Here is an 8,621-nt window from a genome sequence, read left to right as displayed (position 1 = left end):
ACTTATAATATGTCACGGTTGTAATGTAAGAAAAGTTCCACAGTGGCCAAACAAATTCACAAGGATATTTTTTCAAAGTGTGTGTGTGTAAGTATTATTTGTTGTCGAGGGTGGTAGCCGTTTGACATTATTCTATGCTTTATTTTAAAACACAAAATTTACATGAAACTTGTAATAGCACGATTCGATACCGTTATGTTATACTTTATAAGCTATATGCCCTCTCAAAGTACAGAATTGATAGAGGCAGACGATATTCATCTTCGGCAGACGAGATCATTGCACGCGCTTCTCATTAAAGACTATTAGGCACAAAAGCGTTTACAAAGTTGTAAAACATCTGGAGTTTTTTCATCTTACTTGTTTTCAAACAGAGGAAAAGATAACAATATTCCGTCGAAATTAATTTGTGTTGGAATCATTTTAAATCTACGCAAGCTACACATTATAGACAAATACTGTTGATGTTTTAGAGATATAATGCACAAATGAAATATAGCATTTGCATACGAAGGTATTGACATAAAAACATTGTAAGTGTTGCCAAATTGCATATTTCAGTAAGTTTGGCTTAATTTCATATGTTTGTCTTCCCGTATATCATGGTTTTGTACTTTTTAATGGAAGTGCTGAACTTTTTGACAAAACTATCAGAAGTTTGTGGATTTGAGCAAGCGGAACACATTTCCTAATTTCCATTAAAAAAAAAAAAAAATCCACTAATTTTTAAAACAATTTTTTTTTCACCAGATTTTTATAAAAGAAAAACATATATTTGTTCGACATTGTACTTGTATGTTTGTGATATCATTCTGGTTTTCTATGATTTCCGATCCAGTTCTCTAATCATTTGAATCAAGATTTCGTGTGAAGCCGAGCCGTGACTCATCTTGTCATTATGAGATTTCATTGACGTGTGCTTGACATGCAATCGATTGCATTAATTCTCTTTCATCTGAAGGAATGTGACTCACATTATTGTTTTATTTTGAATTCAGATGATTCATCTTAAAATTAAACGTATAAATTATGCAAAGTGAAGAAACCGTTATTTTCTTGCATGCTATATATGTTGAATCTCTGTTGATTAACTTTTTTTCCTTTTTTTTTCCGCCTTACATACACAAGAATTGCGGACAGCTCAGCTGGATGGCCTTATCAACTATCCCACAGAGAGCAGTTATCATTGAATTTTTTTTAACGTTATTGTCTACGGGGAATTATGACCACTAGTTAGATAAAGAAATACTATGCCTATACTATAGATATCATATAAAATTAACAAATTATAAAGATTGCACCATTTTTCTAGCTTTAAAATGGTGTAATAAAATTCACTTTATCTTGAAATTTACTGGTGTCCTCATCGTGTTGAACGTTGGGTCATCTTTTGGTTGAATATATAGCAAATACGAGGTATATATGTCTACTAAAAAAATCATATTTAATTCATTTTTTATTGTAAATTAAATTAATACGTTATACAATATCGGCAAAAAGTTTTCCTATCAAATGGTATAAAAATCATCATTTTAAAATAATGTTTACTGGTGTCCCTATGCTTTTAAAAGTGGAACTTCATATTTTTTTGTTATACAACGTATATTCAGACAACTAGGATTGACCGTATTCAAAGACGAATTGTGGTTGGTGTTATAATTTGAATTCTCCATTTTATGATGTGAATTTCCTTTTTTTTTTTACATCCATTATTTAAAATATCTAGTTAGGTTTTAAGCAATACATTAATTTCTGTTATACCAAAGATGTCTTTAAAGTACATCAAAGTTAAGTAGTGTGGTTCTGTCGACATCTTTGAGAAAAGTACAGAAAAGGGAATTTTTTTTTCTAAAAAAGGCTTTGTCTAAATAAACTTATACAGTTTCAAGTCACAATAGCATTAATTTGTTATCAATTAATTGAATACACAATGATTGTATTGATGAAAAAAAAAATGGTTACGTAATCTGAAAATTTTTATTGAAATAGAATATAGATGCCAACGTGGCATATTAATGTTATTCAAAACATAAACAATGAATGAAAATGACAAAATACATCGAAAATCGTTTTTAAGAAAAGCTCCATAATAATCGATCTAAATATGGAAGTATTATATAATACATTTTGTACTTCCATGATCTTAACTGCCATAAAAACACAAATGTGTCAATATTTACATAGTATATAAACGTCCCATGGGGCCACGACAAATCCTTTCCAGTGCTGTATCCCCAATTAATACCATATGTTGCTATTTTATCTTATCATGGAAGTATTATATTGAAAATAAAGTATTTCACACACAGGCTCTTATTGAGTGCCCCCCTTTTTTTTCATTTTATTTTGGTGTAAAGTTTTATTTGAAAATATTCTTTTCAGATTTCATTTTCTTTCTTTCTTGTATAACTCTTATTCTGGCGATATAACCATACTTATTTATATTTGTTATTCTCTATTCTTTTGTATAAGGTCATTCTTATTTCTACACATAAGAATATACAGAGGGTTATACATAAAAAAACGTATTTTATTAAGTGAAAATAAATTTAGAAACGTTGAAATATGAACTAATATTTTCAAAAAAAGTGAACTAAACGAGCACCTGACTTTCGGGTGTCATGACATTCCTCATTGACAAATGTTTTGCGCTATTAGATATTTTGTTTCTGTTTTGAATTATTTCCGTGTATTTGCTTACTGACAGCGGTTGTTGGAAATACTTGACCAATAAACCCACAGGAGGGTTACAATCTTTCCTAAATCACAACAATTTTGTGTCAGGATTTCTGTTTATTTGCGGTCATTACTGGTTCTCCGTTCATAAAATGTATTATATTTCTGTTCCGTGTATATTTGGTTATAATATGTCTATGGATTCAGAGGCGGATCTAGGGGGGGCAGGGTGCCCGGGCCCCCCTTTTTGGGAAAACAATTTGGTTGCTTATATAGGGAATCACTGAAAGGTGACTGGAGCTGGCCCCCTCTTAGGTCAGTCAGTGGGCCCCCACGTATGAAAATTCCTGGATCCGCCACTGGGATTCTCTCTATTAAACTTGCGAACAAAGAAAAATTCCTACTCTGTGTTTATCACTGTTGAATTAGTAAGGTCTAGTTTAACCCGAATAATCCAGTCGTTATATTATGATCACTTCGATCACACTCACGAGAAAAGTAGTAGATAGAGGGCACTGAATTATTCGAGTTGGGTCTAGTTGAGTTTCGAATGTTTGTGAAAGAATTAATGAAAATCGACGTCATACTAAACTCCAAAAAATTAAACACATAAATGAACTATACAAATCCTTGAATGAACTAAAATTAAAAACAACCCACAAGAATAAAAAAAGACAGACAAGGAGCTCCCGACTTGGGACAGGCGTAAAAATGCGGCAGGGTGAAACATGTTTTGTGAGAACTCAACCCTCTCGCTATACATTAATTGTACCTCTGGCAAATGTAGAATAAACGAATCAAAACTTTTTGATACATTTGTCTTAAATAAAGTATATATATGATATATAGAATTAACAATAAATACATAGTTAAGCAAATGATTTTATAAATTTCAATAACAAAATCAGACTTTACAGCTTCAAATTCTCTATTCCACAACTTTGTTTTACACCGTTACTTTTCAAATACAATTTAAGAGAATGGTCTGTATCATATAACCTCTTTGTTCATATTTACAAAATCAACAGATAATTTATTATTGATATCTGCTTCGGATATTTCTTCTAAAATCAAGGATCATTAACCTTTATTTGGCTGACCTAGAGTTTTTAAAGTCGTAGTGGGGATCCCTTCTAAAATCTATTGCTTCTGGAATTATCGTGTAATTGCTAATATCATTAATTACGCAATATGCCTAACGGCAAATCGACATCTATTGGTGGGGTGTTTGTTTAGGGGAGTTATCTTTTCTTATCTACTGGTCACCAGATGATGAGAACAAATTGGGAACCAGAATAGAAAATTAACACGAGTTATCTCGCCTTGAAATGTCCATAATTCTTGTACATGATTATTGTTTTTTTTCTGTAAAAAAATCATATAATAAATTATGCATACAAAAATAACGTTTTTTATGCTTCAAGAAGTGTCTACGTACTAACTCAAGTTCTTTACAGTTTTATATATGTAGGGAAAACAAAGCTTTCTAGCAAATTAACCGTTATAAATTTTCTTCAGAAAGTGGTAGAATTTTGTTTTTACCACTCCGAAGACGGATCAACATGCCAATTTCTCATCAAACGTTTTGGCTTTTCATCATTTTGACGCTACATCAGCAATATTTCTGGCAGACAGCCGCAAATCAATATCACAAATTTCAACCTAAAATATAACAAAGAATGGTACTGAATTAATAAGATAGAACATTTCTCATATTCTGACACTTCCCTATCGATTAAAAAATCTCGACGAATTTACTAAATTGTAGTTACCCAGGCGTAATGAAAACAATCATTTTCATCGATGCCGAGACATTTATAATCGGTATAAATTTGATTTCATGTGACGTATACAACTATTCTGTAGATTTTTATGTCAGAGTCTATCCAATGTACTTGCAAAAATGCAAAACTTATTAAAACGTTCAGATTAGAAATGGTGGCTATGTCAATTTTGACATTACAGAAAACGTTCTTTTTCTCGTCTATTATTGCAGAGATGAAAGTCTATGTCTGATATCGATGATTTATCATTGTCCGGAGACGAACATCGACGGCTTTAATCGATAACATTGTGATTGTTGTAAAAATGAAAATGAATACTGATCATATTATTGTTTTACATTAAGAATCCAACAATTAGTAATACATTCCTATACTCCAACAAATGTCTGTATTAATATTTGCTACTAACTGTGTTAGCAAGTCTATAAAAGAAAAGACCAGGCAAAATGTGGACAAATAGATGAGAGAAGATGAATATCCTGTATAAAAGAAATCGAAATTGACCAAATGTGAACTAAAAGTAACAAAACAATACTAAAAATACATCTTCCCCAAAAAAATATATACATGTGAAAATATCAGATTGTGTTTAGAAAGAATCCTAAATGACCTCAACTATTTAAACATTTTAAGGGAAGCGGTATAACTTTCACCTTATACTATAGATGTATCCTTGACGATTGCTCATTTCTAGGATTTTTTTTAACTGAACTCAAGGCGGCAATATTCTTAATTTTATTGATATTTTCTGCATGTCATATCCGTCCGGAAGTGAAATGATGAAACTCAAACCCAATCTTTGTTTTTTATAATCGATCAAGCTACTCTGAGATTTAATAAATTTTTGCTACATTGATTAATCATATTGATTATGCATGAACATAAAAGAAGGCTAATTTTCAAAGTAGTTAAATATAAAAGGACTCCATTCCTCTGAGAAGAATAGCCTTATTTAAAATGCTTAATTAAGAAAATCATTAACCAATAATATTGGTAAAGGGTTCAGTAGAGGATACACGTGTGGACGTTTATTCCATGAAGACTCCAATATTTATTCCTAAAAAGATAAACCAATATTCACAGAAGTTTTAACATTTAAAAAAATGTCAAAAAATGATATTTGATTGTTCATCGCATTTAAACCACTACCATCAGCTTTCCCAAAAGGAGCATTGTATTCTTTGAAAAAAAGACCTTTAGAATTGATCCCAAATATGTTTATCTTGACGACGTTAAAACATTTTTCGTGTTCAAAAAGTAAATTCAATACAATCTTAAAGTTGCCTAATGTTTCAACAGCATTATTTGATATATGTTATTTTACGATATCCGTTCTAACCTCGTTCTATCTTAAACTGGAAAAGATCAAACAACCATTTTGTTTTTGTATATTTATTAGTTTTTTGCACATTGATGAATGGAATCGAAATTTTAAATGTGAAGATATTGAGCTTTAAATTGTGTTCTAATTTCAACTTGAAAACGATTTTATCAGCTTGCAAGTTGGTTTTTTTTTTTAGCTTGCAAGTTGGTTTTTTTTTTTTTGCTGTTTTTGCTTTTTTCTAGCAAGAGTGAGTGGGAGGTTCGTTTGATATTTTATCGCATTTCGTAAAAGGGTTGCGATCTAAATCAATTTTAATTAATTTTTAAGAAAGAGTCAAGTGTGGAATTTTGGTAACAATTACGACCACGTTTATTACAGACAAAAAGGGACTACTTTTTTCAATTTTAAGCCAGAAAGAATCATTCGTTATTGACTTTTTTGAGATCTTTTATTGAGATCTTTTGAGAATATTTCCTTAAACTGTTCTAATGACTGATATTGGTTGATCAAAGCTTTCCAAGATAATTCGTAGTTCTTTACAGGAATGTCATAGAAGTCTTGATAGCACGATACATCAAACTCGGTAGAAATTAAATTGCTTTCAATTATATGGATTGAATTGTTTGGAAAACGACTGCAAATGGCACCGATCTGTCTTCATAGTCCTGTGTTAGCATGTCATAACCGACAGTAAACCATCAAATAAATTATTTTATGCAAATATTTAATAGATTTCTACAACAGTCTTGTGTTATTCCGAACTTTTACAAGGCATTTGTCTGCAGTAAATGTAGAGAAAATGTCTTGTTTTTATAAAAGCTTTTAAGCAACTCTTTCCATATACTCTCAAGATAGATTTAATGACATTAATCTTTCAGACGCATTTAAAAAAAATTGCATAAAAGTATCAATTTCAACTCTTTCATACAATTTCGTATTAATTTGCTCAAATTTGTAGCGACTGGTAAGAACATTTTTTAGCCAGATGTAGTGTTGTTTTATTACCTGAGTAAGACTTGTGATTATTCTTTTGCCACCTCATTTTTTTTCATATTTTGGTATGATAATTTACATAAAAAAAATCATGGGCTGATATTCAGTTCAGTGGTTGTCGTCTGTTTATGTGGTTCATAAGTGTTTCTCGTTTTTTATTTTTATATAGATTATATCGATGGGTTTCCCGTTTAAATGGTTTTACACTAGTAATTTTTTGGGGCCCTTATAAATAGCTTGCTGTCCGTTGTGAGCCAAATCTCCGTGTTGAAGGCCGTACCTTAACCTTTAATGGTTAACTTTTATAAATTGTTACTTGGATGGAGTGTTGTCTCATTGCCACATCTTCCTATATCAAATTAAGATATCCAATCTACTAATTTATCTTAGGGTACGTAGAACAAATCTTAACTGTAGTTCAACTTCTGTTGTATGCATACCAGGCCAGAGTACTTCAAGTGGCATGAGCTGTTAAAATCTTGATTACCTATTGGCCTTAATTCTCATAACATACTAAAACGCTTTTCCGAATTATAAAAAGGAACAATAAAGAATGCAAAGGGACGTTATATATTTATTAAAGTCTCATTCGGTATGTCATTAAAGCTGTTAACCTTTGTCTGAAGATTTTCCATAAAGGGGCACATATAATCATCAAAAGATTTTATTACTAATCTTTTTATTTGGCATAAATTATCTCCCTTGATAGTGGATTAGATGCAACTACAAAAAGTTTTATATTTATCTCTTGTAGAGTCATAAGGGTGGAATTTGTAAATATATATGTGTGTATACATCTTTGATTTCAAATTTCAGATACCTAGATTAATTTGAAGGACTTATATAGTAATATAGCTTTATCAGTATTAAATATCTCAATGATTTTAGGATTTAACATTTTTTCTAGAGGTTAGTGATGTATAAACCAGGGCGATTAACTCTCTAACTGAATAAAGTCCGTTGGTAATGTTTGTGAGTTTGAAAAATGTCTTTAATCCTTATAATTCTTAAATCAAATCTGAGAATACTATAACAGTTACACACACATATATGTATGTGTTATAGTAGTCTCAGAACAAACAGGTGCTTCATACAGTAAGTTATGGCACTTGATTATAGATTTGCATATCTTATTTAGGATTTTCTTATTTGTAACCCTTGTGTTATAAAAATGACTGAATGTATACATTAACATTGTACATGCATGACATGTGAGGCCATCAAAATTACAAATTACCTGGTTTGGTTGTTCAGTCAAACAAACGTGACCAATTAACATTGCCAATACATGATTGTTGATCATTCTGATTACCTGTCCAAGTACAAAACTATGCTAACAAGAAAATACACATGAGCATATAGAAAGTACTTGAAAATGTTTCAGAGTGTAACTGTTTGAGGTCTGAGGTTATCTATCCTGTTCAATGCGGCTCATAATGTTTAGGGGAAAGAAACACTACTATCGTGTTTAAATCACGACAAACACTTAGTCTACATACTTCGTTCCGTACGATACTGGATACCAATTAAAGTAGTAGTTAATTACAGCCATAAATCCAATAAATTGAGAAAAGTCAAAAGAATGAAGGATAAAAACAACAGTAACCCGTTGGACTTACGATGACATAAAACTAAAAATTGTGCCAGTGACGGATCCAGCAATTTTCATAAGCAGTGGCTGATCTAGAAATTTTCATAAGTGGGGGCCCATTGGCTGCCTAAGAGGGGGCCGCTCCAGTAATACTTCAGTGATTCCTTATATGATCAATCAATTTTTTTCAAAAAAAAAGGGGGGGGATACATGAGTGAATTCAGGTACTGTGAATTATAAACAGTTAGGAACT

Source organism: Mytilus edulis, chromosome 1 (assembly GCF_963676685.1).
Source record: "Mytilus edulis chromosome 1, xbMytEdul2.2, whole genome shotgun sequence".
In the NCBI taxonomy this organism is placed as follows: Eukaryota; Metazoa; Mollusca; class Bivalvia; order Mytilida; family Mytilidae; genus Mytilus; species Mytilus edulis.
This window is presented reverse-complemented; position numbering follows the sequence as displayed.